The 23,844-nt window shown below is 30.4% G+C and overlaps 1 long non-coding RNA gene across 1 annotated transcript; it reads right to left on the bottom strand.

Moving 5' to 3' along the window:
* Positions 1-16,866: 16,866 nt before the first annotated feature.
* LOC106379988 lies at positions 16,867-21,097 on the bottom strand. The gene is made up of 2 exons (XR_001276233.3): positions 20,812-21,097; positions 16,867-20,128 (listed from the first exon to the last, which is right to left on the bottom strand). It is a non-coding gene; the product is annotated as an uncharacterized LOC106379988 (long non-coding RNA).
* Positions 21,098-23,844: the final 2,747 nt, after the last annotated feature.

Genomic DNA, 23,844 nt, shown 5'->3' with positions numbered 1-23,844 from the left:
GAACGATAAAAGATAGAACTCTAATACGAGATATGATGAACAAAACAATCTAAAGAGGAGGATGAAAAGAGAGGAAGTTTGAAGAAAACGCTTCATAATATATTTTGATACTTAGGAAAAATATGTGGGGAAGAAGTGGGGCGTTTTATAAAGAAGAAAGGTGAGGGATTAGATTAGGTCAAGGGGTAATTAATGTTCTAAGATATTCTATTAACAATTAGTTAATTCTCCGCGTGTCATGCATTCATCTCTTACCTAATATTCAAATGTTACCATTAATAAAAGAAATTTATGTTTATTAATGGTAAGTAAATATAAAATATTGAAGATTTATATTGAAGAGGCATTGCACACGGTTCTATTTCGAAGAATATGTTAAGAATTAAATTAGTTTTCAAATCTTTACCTAAACATCTAAATCACTTTTACATACCATTTTTTAATATCACTTTGTATGAAGAGAGATATGTTTATTAATGGTAAGTAGATATAGAATATTGAAGAGGCATTTAAAGCACACGGTTCTTGTTTCGGAGTATATAGTAACAATGAGATTAATTTTCAAATCTGTTCCTAAACGTCTGTAAATCACATTTACTTACCATTGTTTAAAAAAAAATTAGAATTGTCTTTTACACAATATTCTTAAAATTCTCTCCTTTGCTGGACAAGTGGGTTACATGCAGAGAGGAAACGGTCGAAAATGAATGTGTGGCCACAGACTAGTTCCCAAAAATTTGATAATTCACTTTTGTCTAATAAGTGGCTCATGTGTCGGCAACTACACAGTTTATCGGGACCATTTACGTTACCCAATTACGTTGAGAAACATATAGTAATATTGATTCTGTAAAATAATTTCATTACTCGTGAGCATCTCTAAAAGAAACTCTATAATTCCAGATATAAAATTTTTTGCTGTCCAAAAATAAACTTTGAAGTTTTGAAGAGTGAAATTCCAAATATAAAGTTTCACTTTTCAAAACTTTTTCATCTTTTTATTTACATTTTGGTCATTACAATTATACATCATATTTATAATTTTTAAATATCTTTTTGTTTATTGTTTTAATCCTTAAAACTTTTATATCTCATAAATATTCAAATTTGTTTTATAAATTTAAGTTTTACACATGAAATTAAATAAAAAATTTAAAACAAGATTTATAATATTTTAAAACTAGAATTAAACAACAAGAATATTACAAAAAACCATAATAAAAACTTATTAAAAAGACACATGAAGACATAATTATTACTCAAGCTTAAATATTATAACAACACTAATAGTCTGGTAAATTTGCTCCAAAACCTCTCAAATCTCCAAAATATTGCCCAAACAAATTTTGTGTAACCGAAGATGATTGTTGTTGTTGCTCTTGACGCCTTTTTCGTACTATTCTTTCTTGTTCAGATCGAATGTATTCACGAATATTAACATCATCGATAGAAGTTAAGTTTTTTAGCAATATTTTATTTTCCTCTTTTACTTCTTTAAAAGCTAATTTTTTTGCTTCATTTTGCTGTCGTAATTCAATCATCCCATGACTTTTTTTCTGTTTGTTGTACTTTTGTTTAAAAGATCAAGGATTTTTTCGTTAGATGATATCAAACTATCAGCGGGTATATTATGAGGATATTCGATTTCAACAATTTTTGGCTCGTAATCTACAAATAAAAAATAAAGAGAATCATTTCTTACTTCGAAATGCACTAGTTGATCATATATGAGAGCATTACGGAAATAATTTTATGAAATAATGTACTATTTGCTTGCAGTTTAATATTTAATTATGTACTTTTATTTATAATTTTATATTTTAGTGTAAGATTTTTGTAATTAATATTTTTGTAATATTTATATATATTTACTAGTTATTTATAGAAGTTTTATGAATTTACATCAACTATGACAAATATGAGAACCATAGTGTAAAATATAAATAATTTTGAAGTTAGGTTTGAAGTTTTACTTTTGGATAAGAACACATTGAAACTTCAAATATAGAGTTTTGAAAACTTCAAAATAAAGTTTCTTTTTGGAGATGCTCTAACGGAGACAGATATCTTAACAAATTTTAATTGACGGTCAGCGAAATTATCTCTTTAGAAACTTCACAAATACTATGTATATTTTTATCAACATATTTTTATGATCATAATTTTTATTGCCTAGCTTTTTCCTCAATACCGGACACTTTATTTTTTCTCATAAGTCTTGATTGCTATTTCTAGAAACTTACTTATTAATATTGTAATGTTCTGTTTTGACTTTTGAGAAAATGTCTATATGCAGCTTCGAATTTTAGAAACTTAAAAAAATTATTTATATTATCAGACATTTTTATTCCCTTATATTTTTGACATTTTTATACCTATTATATCGATTTTTTGTATATATGACTAAAGATGAATTATATAGGAAATGGTTTATACTTTATACATATATAATTAAGATTTGCCTGTAAATATCAGTTTGCTAAGGTGTGGTGACCAACTCTACAAAATCCTTCCATTAGTGTACGATCAAGAAGCCAAAAATAGTGGTGGAACAACGAGCCAGTTCTTACGATCAGCTTTGTGGGAATTTATGTAATCAACACCTTCATCTGCCAGTGATGGTTCTCTCAACCGGGCCTCCGTGTATGTCTTGTGTGTAGCCGGTTCAATAAGCGTCAGTGCAGAACCAGTCCTAGTGTAACTGAGGGTACAGGTTAAGATGAAAAAATTGCTGAAAACTGTTTTTTGAACCAGGGAAGAATCGAACATAGCTCTTTTTGATATGATATACGTTGTTTCTACCATTAGACTACACAAGTTTTTATTAATTTGTGGCCGATTTGGTACTTATAGTTAGAAGCCCATGCTTCATCAACTTGAGCCCAACAGCACTACGTCAGTGATTACGGACAAAGTCCCATCCATAGTAGAGAAACGTACAAGAAACATGTTTATGGTTTAATCAGTTAGAGCATCTTTATGCCAAGTCTTTATGAAGAGTTTTTAACAAAAAAAAGTCAGTGTGGACCCCACAAAATAACAAGAAACGTTGCCAAAAATCACAAAATAAAGGAAGCCTCTTGCAGCTGAAGCCATTGGTAAAAAAAAATAAAATAAGCACGTGACTGCTTTTGTGTACCATCTTAGCTTATGAAAGAGGATGTGCGTAGTAGTAGTCCAGTAGATGACATCACCAAAGTTTATTTCTGAGTTAAAAAAGAAGTTATATTTTTTTTGTTTGCTCTTGTAATGTTTGTTATAGTCTGAAGAAGGAAAAAAGTTTGTGAGGTACATGAAATTTACTCTAATATAGTGAAAATCATCCAATGTATGAGAATGCGGCAACAATTACACCACGTTTATGTTAATACATGCTACATATACAAAGTAAATGATTATATGGTGGCAACATCACAATCGGGTTTAATTGATTTTAAACTAAGCTAATAGGGTCAATCTGTAATTTATTAAAATTAACTCTGATTTACTAAATTTGACTTGACCCAACTCCCGACTCGTGTCGACTCAAGTCTTTTCTTTGGATTCCCAATTCGAAATTAGGGTTCATAACAAAAAAAAATATTGATTTCAGAGAGATGCAATGCATATGGTCTTTATTACTTTTATCTTATCCGCTAAGAAGGAGACCCTTGCTTTTTTTCGACTGTTCTTTCTTGTAAATGGTCCCAACTAGTGCTGCACAAGAACCAAATTTGCAAATTCCATTTTATTAACTCCATTGCAACGAAGATATTGGAACAAAGCCAAATGTATGTTATGTACATTAAGAGTTAGAAAGTCTAGCGAGAAAGAGAGAAGGAACCTTCACATAACGCTTCTCTTAGAAGGTAAAATCTCATTTGGTCTGCCAAAAAAAAAGAACATATGTGAGCAAAGTGAAATGTCAAATGCTCATTGTCAAGAACTTGGTCCAACTTCTGAGAAAATAATGTTTTTCTCTTTGATTTGCATAAACCCAGCTTTGAGTTTGCACTCCCACTTGTTCTTACGCTCCTTCACCTATTAAAGAAAATTACATTTGTATTGCATCTCTTTGAAATTGATTTTTTTTTTGTTATGAACCCTAATTTTCAAATTAGGGATCCAAACAAGAGATTTAATTCGCGGTTCGTGTAAAAGAGTTGGGTCGGATCGAATCGAATTTAGTAAATCGGATTTAACTTTAATATATTACGGATTGACCCCATTAACTTAGCTTAAAATCAATTAAACTTGTTTGTGATATTGCCACTATATAATCATTTACTTTGTATATGTAACATGTACTAACATAAACGTGGTGTAGTTGTGGACACATTGTTATACATTAGATGGTTTATACCATATTAGAGTAATTAAACTTCGTGTAGGTGACAAACTTTTTTCCTCTGAAGAAATAAGAAGGCATCTTCTTTTACGTCAATATAATCTTCTTTGAAGGCACATTCACTGGTTTCCCATGTTGTTAGGAGAAGCAAGCAAAGACTTTGCAAATTATGGGAAACAGAAAAAAGAGACCTCGGTTCACTACGAGAATTGTGCTCTATTTACCGTATGCATTTGTAATTTGCAAAAAAAAAGATGAAATAATCCATATGGGCAAGACCACAGTTTGTGTGGTATTCTGAAAGGTTCAAAGACTTATTTAACGACTATGTAAATCGATCTTTTTCTCATTACTCATTTGGTACTGATCATTATTTTCTAAATACATTATATATTTAAAATTTGCATGCTCAACTCTTTCAGTAGACGAGTAAGAAAGATAACATTTTCATACTTTACAATTTTTCAAAAATAAAATATTTTAATATTTATATAATAGCAATTTCAAACGAATGATGTATATTTATATACATATAGTAGAGAATTAATAATCGATGCCGGACTTAAAGAGTGATAAGACCATCAGCATTGGTGAACCTCACTTCTCGATTCCCAATGCTCCTATTATTATTATTTTAATTTCGTTTTTTCGTTTCATTTAAAAAAAAAAATTAATATTCGTCTAATTGCGGGCCACCACGTGGCGTGGGGCCCGCAGAACAGTAACGATACGGGGTCTTCCCAGCAACCTCGCACGATGCGGATTCAACACTATTGGAATATTTTAATATTTTTTTTGTCGAAAACTGTGTGAACTTTTGCTAAGACCCTTCAATGATCATGCCCTAAGTTCTCTATGTATATAAATTTGCATTTATCAGATACGGACAAAGTCCCCCTAGGCCCATAGTAAAGAAGCGTATAAGAAACACGACAGTGCTTTGTGTGCCATTAGAAGTGTACATGTAGTGTGTAGTGTGTACTGTGTACTGTGTACTGTGTACTGTGTACTGTGTACTGTGTACTGTGTCATCACCAAAGTTTACTTTTGATTTGAAAGAGGAAGTTAGATTCTTTTCTGTTTGGTCTTCTAATGTTCCACGAAAAAGTTAAAAATTTGCGAGTATCCCCAGTTTAATGGACCCACACCAGTTCATGTTCTTAAGAAATAAGAAATCACTTTCCTTTACATCAATACTAGGTTAAGATCCGCGCCTTGGATCAACATTATATATATAAATTATTTTATGTATTAAATATTTTTACATATTATAAAATAATAAATATATATTAAATAATTAAAAGTCAGTAACTATTAAAAATATAATTAAATTGGTGCAAACATATAAATCAATTGTATTAATCCAAATTTTTTTTTTATTTGATAGGATATATTATTAAATTTAAATGATACTAACATAGATAATATATTTTAGTATATTTTTAATATTAATGTCTATTAAATACTGATTTATACTCATATAGTTTTTTGATCATTTGTATCTTTTATAGTAAAAAATTTAAATTACTGATAACAAAATTTTCATTGTGGGATTAATAGTTTTAGTAATTTATAATTAAAAAAAAAATAAGTTGTCAATGATCGTTCAAAAAAATTGTTCAAAGCAAATTTTGAAACTAAAATATTGTATTTTATAAGGTTTATAGTTTAATTTAAAACGATATATATATTAATCTTATTAATTAATTAAATTAGACTTTTTACTTATATAATTTTTGTAATCGTTTGTATTTTGTCATAACAAAAATTTTAAACCATGGATCATAAAATTTGAATGTAAGACTTTTAACAGTTTTAGTAATTTATACCCGTTTGTAAAAATTCAAAATATAACATATACATAAAAATTTATATTTTTATTATATGGTTATTGTGGTTATTTAATTTATTTAATAGCTTAAAATTAAACAAATATGATAGGAAATTCCGTAAATTTTTTACTATTTTTTATCAAATCTTTATTATTCAAAATCATTAATTGCCATATATACTTTTGCCACATTAGGAAATTCCGTAAATTTTATTTAAGGAAATAATAAAGTACATTAATGATGAATTTATTGTTAGTTTAATAAAAAGCTTATTATATAATTAGACGGACCAACATATTTCTCTAATGATTCTAAGAATCATTCTAGTGATGACACGTGACTACAAAAAGAAGTTGTAATGCTTCTCAAATAATATATAGGGGATATGATTTTTTTTAATATTTGAGAACAGAATTGTTCTTTTTCAATCGAATATTTTAGGCTTCGTTACTACACGCACAATAAATTATTTTCTTTGTTCTTCCAACAACTACAGCATACAATAAATATATACGGACATTTCCAAACAATATGACATTTACTTGATATAGAAAACCATGAATTAATTCTTTTTTGTTCTTCTTAATTCCATTGGTATGCATATTCATATCCACTCCAAAAAGGCTAAAGATTTTATTTTCTGATTCTTCATAGCTTGACAGTTCTCTAGATTTTCACCTATAATTGCATACTAGGATAAGACCTGCGCCTTGCGCATGGTGAGTTTATTTGTATATATTATCGATAGTTTTTTTTATATATGTGATCATTTTATTTATATATATAAAATATTTTTTGTTGTTATTATATAATTTTTTTCTGATGGATGAGATCAATTTTTATTAAAAATAATGAAACAAAACTATAATTAATACATCATGGGTTGATCGGATTGGACATTAAACAAATTACGACATAAAAATCTTATTTTTTCCATCGAACACATTCTTGAAAAAAGTGAACAGTATTGTTTTCACAGTTGAATTATTTTGACTTTTATCTTCCATATGGTTTTTAAAGCTTTCAAATCAACCGTCAAAATGATACATGTCATTTTAATGTTTTTAGTCGTATACTTAAGGAAAACTTACATTTTTGTAATTTAAAGTCGTTTTAAAAAAATCAAAATATAACATCTAAGAAAAAATCTAACATATAAGAAAAATCTAACATATAAGGTGTTCTTATTTTTTGTATTTTAAAGTCGTTTTTTTAAAAAAATAACATATAAAGTTTCCTCATTTTTGTAATTTAAAGTCATTTTAAAAAATTCAAAATATTACATATAAGAAAAAATCTAATTTTTTATTATATGGTTAATGTGATTGTTTATTTTGTTAATAATATAAAATTAAACAAAATGAAGAAGGATGCAAAAATTGTTATCAAATCTTTATTATTCATAATCATTAATTGTCATATATATGTAAATCATATTAGGTAATTTCGTAGCTTTTATTTAGGGAACGAATACACACTTCTTATATTTTAGGTTAATATAATGTTCTCTAGTGGACATTAAACAAACTATGACATAAAAACCTTATTTTTTTTCTCGAACACAATTTTGAAAAAGTGAATAGTATTGTTTTCACAGTTGAATTATTTTGACTTTTAACTTACATATGGTTTTGAAAGCTTTCAAATCAACCATCGAACTGATACATATCATTTTAATGTTTTTAGTCGTATACTTAAGGAAAACTTACATTTTTGTAATTTAAAGTTGTTTTAAAAAATTCAAAATATAACATATAAGAAAAAATCTAATTTTTTATTATATGGTTAATGTGATTGTTTATTTTTTAATAATATAAAATTAAAAAAAAATGAAGAAGGATGCAAAAATTGTTATCAAATCTTTATTATTCATAATCATTAATTGTCATATATATGTAAATCATATTAGGTAATTCTGTAACTTTTATTTAAAGAAAGAATACACACTTCTTATATTTTAGGTTAATATAATGTTCTCTAGTGGACATTAAACAAATTATGACATAAAAACCTTATTTTTTCCAACGAACACATTCTTGAAAAAAGTGAACAGTATTGTTTTCACAGTTGAATTATTTTAACTTTTATCTTCCATATGATTTTTAAAACTTTCAAATCAACCATCGAATTGATACATGTCATTTTAATGTTTTTAGTCGTATACTTAAGGAAAACTTACATTTTTGTAATTTAAATTCGTTTAAAAAAAAATTTAAAATATAACATATAAGAAAATTCTAACATATAAGAAAAATATAACATATAAGGTGTCCTCATTTTTGTATTTTAAAGTCGTTTAAAAAAATATATAACATATAAAGGTTTTCTCATTTTTGTAATTTAAAGTCATTTTAAAAAATTCAAAATATAACATATAAGAAAAAATCTAATTTTTTTATTATATGGTTAATGTGATTGTTTAAGTTTTTTTAATAATATAAATTTAAACAAAAATGAAGAAGGATGCAAAAATTGTTATCAAATCTTTATTATTCATAATCATTAATTCTCGTATATATGTAAATCATATTAGGTAATTCCGTAGCTTTTATTTAAGGAAAGAATACACACTTCATATATTTTAGGTTAATATAATGTTCTCTAGTGTTATATAATTATGGAATAATGTGACACCATTAGATTAAACTATACTTTATATTAGATGCTCTAGAATTCTTTGAAATGGAATTTAGAAGGCATTTAAAGTGCCACCTAGGATTTGGAGTTTTTTTTTAATTAATACAAAATTAAGGTTCTAATTTTTCAAATGCTTCTCAATTAATATATAGGGGATACACAATATGAAGAGACAATGCTAAAAGTTTGGGGGGAGTTGATATCTCATGTTTTTATAGGTTTTTAGTATCTCATTTTTGTTCATATAAGTCATTTTAGATTACATTTAGATTTTTTTTTTTTTTGACGTCGAAAGGTCATTATATTACTCAAGCTAGAGGTGGTCTGAGTAACCAGACCGGAATAGAACAACCAATAAAAAATAACTCCCTATGGAAGGATCTTGAAGTTTTTGCTAAAAAATCTGAAACCTGATTGCACGCTCTTGGCACATGAGTGATGCTGAAGTCCGAGAAGCATATTTGAAGCGTCTCTATCCTCTCCAATTCCGTTGCAAAGCTTAGCCACGCATGAGGTTTCTTTATCATTGCGATCAGGTCCTTACACTCTGTCTCAAAGCTCTGACATGTCGAGTGTTGAAGCATATTCTCCATTGCCCATCGCAGTGCTTCTAGTTCCGAATGCAGGGCTGATTCGCGTCGAGTGATATTTCTGGTCCCCATAAGCTGTATGTTCCCACCATTGTCCATCCAAACATTTAGATGTTTATATTGCATTTTTACACACATTTGCATATAATAAGGCTTAGATTGCACAATCGGAAGTTTGAGGCTAAATCAAGAGAATATTCTAGAAAATAACAAAGCTTCGGGTCTAAATGAAAATAAGAAAAAGATGAGGGGCCACTATGCAATTAGTAGGATGTCTAGAATGGCGCAGTTGAAAGATTTGGGGTAATTCAAGAGGATGTTTCTGTAAACTGGATAGTCTTGGGTCTAAAGAGAAAGAAAGCAAAATTTTAAGAACTGAAAATGCAAATATGGAGAAACAAGCCATTGTTGTTGTTCGACCTCGAGCCTGCGGCGTAGGAGACGGCTTGGAAGGTGCTCTCACAGTGTCTTGGAGCTTTGATTACAGTATATTGCGTGGAGGAGAGCTCCGACTTGGAGCCGCGGCGGATGACTTGACGACATGTGGAGTTTAAACCGGTGCCACCTCCGTGTAGAGCCGCGGAGGAAGGAGACAGAGGCGGGTGGAGCTTCTGTAAGTCTGTTCATGTTCATAACCACTTACTTTCGTTTATAAACTTTCGGACTACAGAAAAGAATAGATACACCAACTAAGTCTACTAATTAATTTTAGCAAAAAAAAAACTAATTATACAAATTAATGTCAATAATATACTCTTTTTTTTTTTTTTTTTTTTAACACCAAACTTATATTAAAGCTCAAAGAGCAAAAGCATCAAAGTTTACAACTGAACCAGAAGATCCCGGAAACACGCTCGACGGTAGAATGAAGTTAGAAAATAGTAAAAAACAACTAAAGATAGAACCATCGAAGGGCGAGTCATGCTCAGCGAAATGAAGAAACCCAAAAGAAAACTCCACTTTTGTTCCCATGGCGATTGTTTGAAAGAACAATTGATAGTCGAAAACGACGTTGATACACCTATAAGCAGCTGGAATGTTGAGTGGCAAGAACTTTAGGTGAGAAGCTCTAGAACCGTAGGCAACATTGACAGTCCGAAGTCCTACCTCCAAAGAGGCGCTAAGGATGAAGTTTGATGACATAGTTGATGATCTAAGTGGTTCCAAACCTCGGAATTCGACACTACCGTGTCGAGCCCAATAATTTGTAACCGAAAGAGACCTAAGCATACAGTCATCACACTCGTCTAACCCCAACATGTGTGAGCAAATAGCGGATAAGAAGTATAGTAGACTATGTGAAGAACCGTCGATGTTTGAGACGGCGTAATGTGATGGACTCGCAGCAGTGATGTAATTAGTAATTCTGGCGAGTCCACACTCTTGCACAATAGTTCCAGCGACGAGGAGATTGGGAAAGCTACTCCGGCTCTGTGAAGAATCGTCGATGCTTGAGACGGCATAGTGTGATAGAGACGCAGCGGTGACATAGTCATGAGCAACTCTGGCGAAACAACACTCTTGCACAATAGGTCCGGCGGTCACTTGGAGACAGAGATTTAACCAATGCAGCTTAGCTCCACAGAAACCTTGGTGAGATGGGGCTGCCGCGATGTCGGGTGTATAGTAGAGACGACGCAGAGGTGAGACGATTCTCTTGACTATTATCCATAAAGGGGCATAAACTGAGATCCAACTGAGAAAAAGAACTCCGATATTACCGTATCGGGATCCATAGCTCTCGTCCAAACCTGAGCTAGGCCGCAAGTCCATAACAACACAATGAAAGCTCACATCAAGAGATCTGTTGGGATCAAGCTCAGAAACGGCGGCGGAGCTGCATAGACTGGTCGGTGAGGGTGCGGTAGTGAGACAGTGAAGCTCCGCTTCTGGTCTTTCGTCTGAATAAGACGCAAAGTGTTGCGGTGGAAGGTCATCTCGTTCGGGTTTGACACGAACCGGATGAGAAATGCTGAACCAAGGAAGCGGATGGTTAGTGGCAGTGGATAGTCTTGTAGATCCGGTGAGCTTGCACTCAGATTGAGCAGATCCCGCGGTGGTGATGGGAGGAGCAGCATTGACGGAACGGATCATCTCCATCGTGACTGGTGAAGACCGGTGAGTCTTTCTTGTGAAGCTGGCAGCGGGGCTTGAAACCCGAAACGGCGAGCGGCGGTGTCTGAAGTAATCAGCGAGTTCAGCCACAGGAGGAAGAGCCATGCCGAGAAAATCTCTATCAAACTGTAGCTCCGTCGAGACACCATGGAGTCACGCCAAGCAGGACGGAACAGAGACAACAGAAGAAAAAGACATAACATGAGATTGACGAAAATAGAGCTGAGATGTGACAAGAGGTCCCGACGCCGGCGAGCACGAGCTCCTCCGGCGCCAGAGAGGAGTGGGAACCGAGTAACCTCGATAGTCGTGCCTGGGAGAAAGCGGCTAGGGCGAACTCGAACTGAGCCCGTTTTTGTCAATAATATACTCATAATTCATAAAGACAGTGTACGTAAGGCAACTTTTTTTCTCTATATACTTGATTAATATGATTCTTACTACGTGTTTTCCTGCACCATGTGCACTAAGTAATTTTTTAAACTTAACTTATATTTAAAAATAAATTTTATTAAATATTATAGATTTTACTATTTTCTTACTAATATTTATTATATATTTGATATATATTAAATCAATTGGTATAAAACTAATAAAAATGATATAAAATTATATAATTATCAAAATTTTAGCCTAAATAATATTTATAAAATTTGTAAATATATAAGAAACTAATGATCTTACGATTAGATATTTAAATTTTTTAAAAATTGTAGAAATTATTGAAAGATTTAGTAATACAAATTGTATAACTATACAAAATAATAATATTTCAAAATTTATAATGTTATATATGCATATATTTATTTTATAGATCATGTATGAGTTATTACCATATTTTAAAAAAGTTTACCAAAAAGAAATATCAATATTAAATGTAATATATGAATTATTACCATATTCTAATAAGTTTGTCAAACTATAAATCAACATTAAATGAAATTATTCATGTCATATTTTTCCGGAAGCCATATCATCAATTTCAGTAGCCATGTCATATTTGTTTTGTGAAATTAATTGTAGAAAGAACATGTGGCAAAATCACTTCGCAAATATAGTATAGGGGATTGCTCTTTTGTTGCTCAATCTTGATCTTTTCCCAAGTCTAACTATTTCAAAACATGTTTTCTATTGATTTAGCTTTGATATTCCAAGTTCTTGATGAAAATGTTAGTCCTCCATCGGTTTAGCCTTGAGGTGCATATTGACCTCTGCATCACTACAACGAACATGCTTAATTCACAAAAAGAATAATACACTTGATATAATTTCCCTTGATTATGTGCATCTGAGCCTTTATTGAGCATAACATAAATGTATATGATATAATAAACTTAATACTCAGCGATCTCACTAAATTAATACTCAGCGATCTTATTAAATAAGATTTTCTTTAAATGGCGCAAGGTTGATTTATATTATGATCCAACATAATAATTTTTTTTTTAAATGTAAGATATACTATTAGTCCGTATTACATGAACATCAACTTAAATCAAAGTTTGCTATATATTATGGCCTAATTATTGCATGCCTTTGCTATAAATCGGAAAATAATGATTTTTTTAAGTGTTGATTTTTTTTATTAATAGCAAAGAGACGCATCTATCCAAAATTGTTTTGTTAATAAAAGAAAAAAAATATTGTTCGGTTCTTAAGCCTTCCTCGCCTACAGAAATTTATATAAAGAATAATACAAAAATTAGGTTGTTTTGTTATTACCAAACAAACTTATATATAAAATATTTTACTTACAATACAATTCTTTATAACTTAAATTATGAAATTTATATTGAAGATTAAGAAAAAGCTTTGGCACCTGCCTAATTGTTTTTTGTAGTCTAGAAAAACATTAATAATGATCTTTCTTACTAGTTAATAATATATGTCACGTTAATCTAACTTTCATCTTATACAAAGTATCGGTTGAAAACAAATAATACCACCATCTTTCTATATTTTAGCCTTAAGTATAATAATAGACGGACTGCAAAATTTTATGTTGTCTTAATATGACCCATAATCAAACTATACTTCAAATTATAAGCCTAACTCAATTTGTAATTGTCTTTATAATATTTTAATTTTCCATCTTATGTCAAAAAGAAAGTAAAAATCTGATATTCTGAAATTATGGTAAATTCAAAATTAAAAATATATAAATTTTATTTAATGATAAGTTAGTAAAAGAAAATATCGAAATGTATCGACTAACATATAAATGATTATATAAACAATAAAAAATGCATACATATAAAAAAAATCGATCATATATAAATCTTAAATTTGTCAATACGATATGCTTAATATTTTAATAATATAACTCAAAGTGCATATCTTATCCTAGTATTTTAGTAAGACAAATGGTAATTTTTTAGATGAATGAAATGGAATGAAGCTAAATTTTAATTTTAATTAACATATTATAAAGTTGGTCCGATTCAACTCTCCAAATGATATAAAGCTATCTACACATGTAACAGAAAATTAAGGTTTGATAATGAATTTACTGGCAGATACATTTGAATTAATTATTATGTCGAAAACTTCCATCGAAAACTAATACAAATTAAATTTTATTATCTAATCTATTAATTTAGGGTCCTATTTAAATTTTACCTTGGCATGTTTTAAATTTAGACCTATTGAACATGTTGTGACTAAATATAAAGGCATAATTCTTATACAATCTTTTATAATGACAAATATATTTAAATCAAACTAACCACGAATTATACCATCATAAAAGCAAAGCTTTAATTCATAACTTTTACATAAACCCTAGAAAAATCTTCTTCTTCTTCGCGTTTAATTCCTCAGGTGACATCTCCTTTTTCCTTAAAGGTATTTGCTTTTCTTTGTCTATGATCGAGGAGCTACCCAAATCTCTTAGTTTTCGTTGATTCTTTTGTGGACATATTTGACGCAAATCTGTATGGCACATATTAATCAAATTTTTAAAAAGTGATGAATCCAAGTTCGTATTGGTGCCCCTTTTTGTTGGGTGAGATTGATTGTTTATCCCTTTGTTTGCGTCAAATTAAATTAGACTATTACGACTTTATGGTGACCTCTTTCTGCTTTCAGACTCTTATGTTGCTCCAGAGTACAAAGACTACATATGTAATTTCATCAATACTCTTCTGTGTTTTCATAAGTCTCTTATCAAATGATCATGTTCTTTGATGTCTTGTGTCATAATCCTTCAAGAATTGTCGAATTTTAGTAGTTCAATGCATTCATCACACACAGAGAAGATACTTAGTTTTAAAGATTTTTTCATTGTGCTTAAAAGTATGCATTTTTCATGTATGTGAATGATTGAACTGTATTACATGCTTCAAAGAATTTAAAGTATATCATATTTTTACCGGATTCTTTCTAATTATCTGCTCAGATCTTTGGTGAATGTATTTGAAATTGCAGCTGAGTTGTTTGTATAAGTTAATAACTGTAAACTTTGAGTTCATGGACTCCATGATCCCATGCATCTTTCTAACACTTGGTGGGAATCTCTCTCATGAACTTTAGAATCTATATCATATGGAACTCTTACTTGGTTCCTTGCATAAAATAATTTCAGGACCATGAAGTTCAAAACTTGGTTTCAAGAAACAACGACTTAAATTGGGCGTTTGGTGTTGGGGCCACAAGCAATGCTAAGAAGCGTGACAAAATGCTTTTGTGTTACTCCTAAGAGGCATATTTTTCTTAGATTGTGGTTCGATCAACTTTAAGAGAGGTGACACTTAATGAGTTCTTTCAGAAGGAATTAGTTAAGAGGAAACATGAGCTTTTGAGATACAAGCGAGTGATCATGTTAGTTGTAAGGATTGTTATGATAACATTACCGCAGCTGAGATGATGCCTCTGGGTCATTTGGAAAATATAACAGACTTGAGCGGATAAAAATGACTCATGGATTTCTCAAAAGATTTCTTATGAAAATGAAACTGTAGCACCACTAGAAATCAAGAAAAGGAGTGATGAAGAAGAAGAAGAAGAAGAAGAAGAAGAAGAAGAAGAAGAAGAAGAAGAAGAATCATGAAGCAAACCATAAAGACCACGGTTCTGAGCCAAGCTAATGAAAACTACTCTCAGATCCTCCTTCCGCTGCTAATGGAGTAGTTGACACTGTTGTATCACCATTCTCAGACAAGACAAAACTGTGATGATGAGCTTCATGTAAATGGAATCAAGGCTGAGAAAAAGAAAACTACAGTCGCTGATGGAAACAAGGAAAAATAGTGTTTTGTCCATAAAGGTGGAGAAAACCAGAAATCCAATGAGAAGGAAGATGATGATGAAAGTTTGAAGCAGATATATATTGCAATAGAGGAGTTAGCATTGACTCTAGAAACACGTATGATATAGGTGGAGAAGAATATGGCAAAGATTAGAGAACAGAAAATCGTAGAAAGAAACCAAGCCAAAAGTGGAGTCTCTGCTTATGATCTCATGGATACAAAAACAACAATGTCACACACTATCAATCGTTTGGTGTGATAATTTTTGGTCTTATGTGTAATTTTTATAACTTTCTTATTAGAGACGATTATTTTTGCAATTTTGTGTGTTTAGCATGTATTTGAAAAATTTTCTAGGTTGGAGGAGAGAATCAATACTTCTATGTTTGTTTGAACAAGGCGTATATAAACTTTACGACCGGTTTGGTTTTCAGTTTGGGTAGCCATTTTGATTTCAACTTTGGTTCGATTCAGTTAACAGTGTGTTATAGTTTTAAGAATATAACGGTAACATATTGATAATTTTTTAAAAATATATGTCTTATATTTTAAATAAAAAATATTTACTATTTCAAAATTATATTAGTATATGTTCTAATCATAACTATTAAATGTACAATTTACGTTTATCACATAGAAGTACGAAATTAGCATATGTATGTTTTGATTTGGTATATAATCTGAGATATACAGATTTTCTAAACATATTTAAAATATAAAGACATGTAAAAACAAAAAAAATAAAAACAAGAAAATTTAACAAAAAATATAGCTATCTAAATTAGAATCAAAATCGAAAATTTCATATTCTTATTTAGACTCATGTGCTCAAATTAAACTTGAACCAAACTAAAATAATAAAACTCAAACCACTTTCAAACCCACAACCACATCGGAACCAAACGAAAACCAAACAAAATACAATTTGCTTGCAAACCGAAATATAAAATTTTATCAATTCATAAAATTTTAATCTAAAACTATTATTATATATAAATATTCTCGCGCAACCGTGCGGGTCAGAATCTAGTTAACGGCATTTGTGTCAATAAGGTTTTACCAAAATTTTCAATATTAATTAGTAACTAAACGTATACCTGAATTTTAAACTTCAAGAATCTTAGCAAATCTATTATATTTATTGCATTTAAGTATATTTATTGCATTTACATGTTGATTTGCATACAACAGGGGGGTAGAGTGCACAATTGCAAATTTGAGGCTGAATTCGCAGAACAATCTGCAAATTAATAAGTTTGAGGTCAGAAAAGGAATTCTACAAATGATGGAGGACGGGATGCAAATATGCTAAGTTTGACCATTGATGCTCTTCGATCGAGCTGCACTTTGATCCGCGACGGCAAGGCTTGATAGGACGACGCCGAAGCTAGCTTGGCAAGACACAACGCGGAGTTTTTCGTGTCCATGGATTCCGGTGAGAGCATGCTGACTTGTAGCTGTGATGGAGACGGCGGCGTGAGGAGCAGAGTGCGAAGAAGCAGCGGAAGAGACATGGCTGGATGGGAATAAGGTCGTGACCAGATTGGAAACTGAGGACGGCTGGATTCCGGGAGGAGGAGTTCACTGTGATAGCTGGACATGACGGAGATGATTTGAGCAGAAGAATTAAGCTTCATGCCGGAGCGGAAGACAATAGCGGTGGCGAAGGAGTCGATCCGGGGGTGGTGGTCGGAGCATGAGCTCAGCCTTGATAAGGAGATAAAACGATAATGAGCTCAGCGGATTATATAATATTTTAAAGCTACTTTTGATATGATAAAAAAACATTTGATATAATATTTAGTAAGGGATATATGCGACCAACGCTATATTTTAAGAGTTATTTTCGTTGCAGGTTAATTTATGAGTTTTTATTACATTTTCAATCACTTATGAGTTTTTATTACACTCTCAATCACTTATTGCTACTGAAGTACTTTTTATTGGTGAATTACAGACTTGTCCCTAACTTTTGCTAAGTATTACTATGTCCTAGTTGATAACATAACTTGCTAGTTTAGTTATTCCACTGTTCAATAATTTTTCTAAAGACAAAAATTGAAAATTAAATTTTAGATCTAGAAAGCACAGGAGGTGTAATAGAAGGAGGAAAGAGGCACAAAGCTTTGAAAAAACAAAATGGCGATAACATCTCTACAAATTACGACCCATTTCCCATCTATGAACTTTCTTCCAACCGGATAGCCACACACTTTTAAATCTCCCACCGTCCTCACCACCGATATCGAATCAACCGAGGATACTCAACCGGATTCAGAAACTAAATAGAGACCAAAGACTCCGACGAATTCGAGTCCCATCTCTCAATATATCTGACTCATATACCAAAGTGAGACATGGAAGAAAGCAGAGCTGAGAAACTCTAAGAAAGAGTCAGTCGAGTCTGCTTCAAGAAGCTCGGGACTGTATTTCCCGCCGGGGAGTGTAAAGGATCCGGTTTCAGGTGGGTTGAATGTGGAGTTAGGTTTTAGACCTTACACCGAACGGCTTAACGGGAGGATTGCGGTGTTAGAGCTTGTGGTGTTTCTTCAGGTCTATTTCACAGTAGTCGTTTATGCTATGTTTGTTAACAGCGAGAAGGAAAAGGTTAGTGTCTGACATTATAGTGAATGATAAACAATGACTCAGTTTCAAAAAGCTAAACATATAGCTCTCCCTGCTTTTTGTTAAGTTCTTGAATTCTGGGATTTTTTATAATGTCTCCTTGTTGTTCACCTAATAGAAGATGGGCGTTTGTGGACATGGCCAACCCAAAATACCTTTGGAGGAATCTCAAGTATCAAAGTTAGTGATATTGCCTAACGATTAAAATCTATCTTGAGATATTAATTACATCAGTTGTGAAAACGTTGCTTTTCTATTGTAAGGTGCATGGACTTTGTAATTTTTAAAGTAATGGATGTAATGTATATTCATAGGACAATAAAAGGATCCCACTTTGGAGTGAGCTTGTTGAATTGTTGGTATTTTAACTATTTTTAAGCAAGATAAGAAACTAGTAAGAGTGAAGTGTTTATAAGTATAAATTTTGTAAAAGTGTAGTTTGGGTTTTTGTTATATGCACACAGCCAACGACGTACATGTGTACACGTAAATATTATTATCAATGTGTACAATGATTCATTTGTACATTGTTTCACAAGCATCCACGTGTACATCATTTGACAAAATTTCAGAAAGATTTTGTTTCCGTGCTATATACTGTTGTTATACATAGAGCCTCGTACACACATGACTAATAATCTGTTACATGCATCTAAAGGTCTTTGAATGATATACATATATATATATATATATATATATATTGTCAAATGGAATTACATGTACACATATGATTTAAAGGACCGGTGTTTGCAAGGTGTAATATTCTCCATGTTTCGAGTGTTGAGCAAAAAAAAAAGGCAGTGTACACTAAATATTTCACTCTGACTAGGTGTACATTCACTCGAACAACTTTTTCCATGATAGGCACTTTGACAATACACTTAATCCACAATAGGCACTTTGACAACATCTACTTACTTACATACGCCAACAACTTTGTTTAGAACAATATTCACTTAGGCACAATTGACCAAAAAAAGACACAAACACCCAAAAAATCCAAATTCAAAACCGCTTGTACATCTACAAAAATATCCACGTGTACACCTAATTTCAGAGTCCACGCATACAAAGTTAAATACTCCCTCTGTTTCTAAATAAGTGTCGTTTGAGATTTTTGCACACAAATTAAGAAATCATTTAGTTTTGCATGTTTTCCATATAAAAACACCATTACCCATACCCATACACCTACTCCTATTTCAACCAATAGAAAAATAATCTGCATAATAAAATCAATAAATGCTGCATCGAAAAGCTAAAACGACACTTATTTTGCAATGAAAAATTTCATCTACAATGACACTTAATATGAAACGGAAGGGGTATTTTGGTGTACATATATACAAATGTCAATTATAAAGTTTATACTTGAGAAGAACTCACAAAACTTCAATAAAGTCTATGTTAATTCTAATACGACAGAAAAAGAGAAACTTGTTTTGCACCAAAATCTTCTAGAGTTAACTAAAAAGATAACACATGCCACAACCAAGCTTAAGGTGCATATAAAATTACTACAATATAACACAATCCACTTATAGATATATATACAAATGGGTTAGAGGCCTAATATATGTATTGCAAAAAAGTGTCCACATGTACACCATATTTCTCAGACAGATTGTACCTACAACCATCAATCAGACCATATACAACATTAACCCTAGTTTTCCCTTGTCTCACTAGCCGAAGAACATGAAAAGTGAGAACACTGAACTTATTTTCCAGAGTAAATTCATCAAAGCAATAAATCTGCACAAATTCAAAAAAAAAATCAGTTGAAAGTCATAAGAATGTTTGTTACACCCTAAGTATGAGCAAAACTTTCTACTCGGCTTGTAGATAATACGTTTAACGAAAGAAATGATTGTTTCATCTCCAAAACAAATCCCAGAAACTTATCATTCCAATCAAAAAGGCAAAATGCTATGGAATAGTTTTAGAAGAGCTTGTGATAGAAAAGACACATAACCGCATTTCAGAAGAGTTTCAGCTGAACAGACTTCTTAGTTGTTAACTCCACTTTGCTATTCTATGAATAGTGTATTTGCAACAAACATAATGACAAAGATAGGTTTAAACACTACCCCAGACGATTCAAAAGATTGGAGGAGCTTTTCTCAATCACGATTCGATCTGATCGTGAAATTTCAAGAACAGGAAGATCAGTGTTCTAACTTAAAAACCCAATCAGTGATTAAATTCGACCCAGATCAAGCCTAGATACTCGAATAGAGAAGAAACAATAAACCACTGACAAAAATCGACTAACCCACTTCAGTGACTTTATATATACGAATAGGAAAATTGCTTGTGATTCGTCTGGGTTTAGGGTTTTGATGTGAAGAAAAATCAATTTTGATGAATACTAGAGAAGAAAAAGAGAAGTCAAAATAGGGTAAGCACGAGGCGGCGTATTCGGCTCTAAGACTCACAAAGTTGGAGTTGTCGGAGATTAAAATGGAGAATCCCAGAAAACATGGAGATACAAAAAGTCAGCTTCCTTGCAATCAACCCTTCACTTCCCATCTCCATTAATTTGATTTATATTGAATGAGTCAACTCGGTAACCGGAGGCTGCTACAGAGGCTTCACCTTGTTTCTGGGTTTGAGGAATCAAATGATTTGAGGTTACGAGAAAAAGAAAGAAAAAAAGTGAGTGAGAGTGTGAGAGAGATCTAAACTGAAAAATGGAAAACAGTTGTTGTGAGTCAAATCGTATAACTTTGGTTACTCTAATAATTACTCTAGTTAATTTAGTTGGACTTTTTCACGGGGTTTGGTTGGCGAAAGTGTCTCAGTAGACATATAACTGACCTATTGTGTAATTAAAAGTCAAAATGTGTCTTATAATATTTTCATATTTTAAAACAATGATTTATACTCCATCTGTCTCATTAGTATCGTTTTACGTTTCGGCACACGGATTAAGAAAACAATTAATTTTGTACATTTCCTATAAAAAAACACTATTACCTATACACTTAACCATATTTCAACCAATAGAAAAATAAATTTTGCATAAAATTAATAAATTTTGCATAAAATTAACAAATTTTGCATTGAAAATCGAAAACGATACTTATTTTGTAACGAAAAAAATTCTCTAAAACGACACTTAATATGAAACGAAGGAAGTATAAGATGCTCTAAAATTGTTTTAAATAGGACTAGATTAAGATCTGCCTTGCGCGGAATGAACATTATATATAAAAATCATTTTATGTATTATATATTTTATATATTATAAAATAATAAATATATATTGAATAGTTAAAAAGTCAACAACTATCATATATATAATTAAATTGGTGCTAACATATAAATAAATTTTATTAATCCAAACAATATTTTTTCTATTTAATATGGTATTTAATTAAATATAAATGATATTAACATATATATATAGTATATTTTTATATTAATATCTATTAAATGATGTTTTCTACTCATATATATTTTTTGATCATTTGTATATTTTATAGCAAAAATTATAAATTACTGATAACAAAATTTTCATTTTGGGATTAATAGTTTTAGTAATTTATAATCTTTTAAAAAATATGTTGTCAATATTTGTTCATATATATTATCAAAGAAAATTGTTCAAAGTAAATTTCTAAATTAAAATATTTATGCATTTTATATGGTATATAGTTTAATTTAAAACGATACATATATATATATATATATATATATATATCATTTAATCTTAATAATTATTAAATGAGATTTTTACTTATATGATTTTCTAATCATTTGTATCTTATCATAACAAAATGTTTAAACCATGGATCACAAAATTTGAATGTAAGACTTTTAACAGTTTTAGTAGTTTGTAGTCGTTTTTAAAAATTTTAAATATAACTTATACATAAAAATATAATTTTTTATTTATTTTATGGTTAATATGGTTTTTAATTTATTTTAATAGTTTAAAATTAAACAAATATGATATAAGATACACTAATTTTTATCATTATTCAAAATTATTAATTATCATATATATATATATATTATAGCTAAGTTAGACAATTCTGTAATTTTTATTTAAAGAAACATTATTAATAAATTTATGGTTAGTTTAATAAAAAGCTTATTATATATTTCGATGGATCAATATATTTTTTTAAAGATTTAAGAATCATCTTAGTAATAACACGTTACTACAAAAAAAATGTTGTAATGTTTTTTAATTAATATATAATGGATAACGTAAATTAGTTACAACAGTTTGTTTGAATAAGCTATTTTTTAATCGATTGTACTATGTTCAACTAAATAAATTATGAAGCTTGACACATTCTAAATCCTTTGGTATGTATCATGATAGTACAATCTTCGTCGTTGTCCCTAATACTGAGACTAACTACGTCTGATTTCACTATGGGTAATATTTTTATGTAGGTTTTCTCGGATATTTTATCTTACATAACTTTAACTAAATACATGATGACGATGATCATGTAGTCATGGTTCATAGTTGTTTGAATGATATATGATATTTGTTGATAGTTAAATAGTTAATTGTTCGATTGAAAAATGAGGCTAATTCTAACTAATACGATGATTTGTTATTTGTTATTTGATATTTTCTATGTGGGTGTTCGAATGTGTACCAAAACGAATTTGTATCCTTATGAAAAAACAAACGTGATTTAAAATTTTGACGTACTAGTTTAAGTCTACCAAAATTAGAACGAAGCTCGAGTATAATAGATATCAAATATGTATACATTAATTTAAACATTAATGATCCGTAGTGGTAATCTTGTTATTACTCTAGTAATCTATGCCTTTTTAATAGAGTCAGTGAGGAGGGCTGAGGTAATGACATATAAGCATTAAAGCATAAGTCACAACTTAAAAATGCTTTCCAATTAATATATAGGAGATTTAGAAGACATACACAAGTGCCACATAGGATGATGTTTATTTTTAATTAATACAAATTTAAGATTCTAATTTTTTTAAAAATTCTCAATTAATATATAGAGAATTTTCATTAAATATAAAAATTTACAAAAAGAAAAATGAAGTAATAGAGAAAACGTGAACATGGGAGATTGGCAGAGTCAAGAAGAAAAATATCTCCTTAAAAAAGTAATCAGGATTTAATTAGTTAAATAGTTTATTAATAATGTATACCATTTGATATAGTGTTGCAGTAAAAGAAATTAAATTGTTAGAAAAGATAACCAACTTATTCATGTCAAATCATTATTAATTACTATACCATTATCCAGAAGAAAAGTAAAATTAAAAGAAAATAATAATAAGATGGGCGAAGGAGTCGAACTCGTCACCAAAAGTCCTACGGTTGCATCACTCAAACCGCTAAGCTAATGTGACGTTATAAAGTCTTGACGTCCCGCAAATTCTATAAAGCTGTGGCATTTAAAGCCATTGCTTTAGGTGCTTTATCCCAGGGCCGGCAATGCATACACACACACGAGGAGCAATATTTA

The sequence above is a fragment of the Brassica napus genome, chromosome C2, assembly GCF_020379485.1.
Source record: "Brassica napus cultivar Da-Ae chromosome C2, Da-Ae, whole genome shotgun sequence".
NCBI classification, from domain to species: Eukaryota; Viridiplantae; Streptophyta; class Magnoliopsida; order Brassicales; family Brassicaceae; genus Brassica; species Brassica napus.
This window is presented reverse-complemented; position numbering and strand designations above follow the sequence as displayed.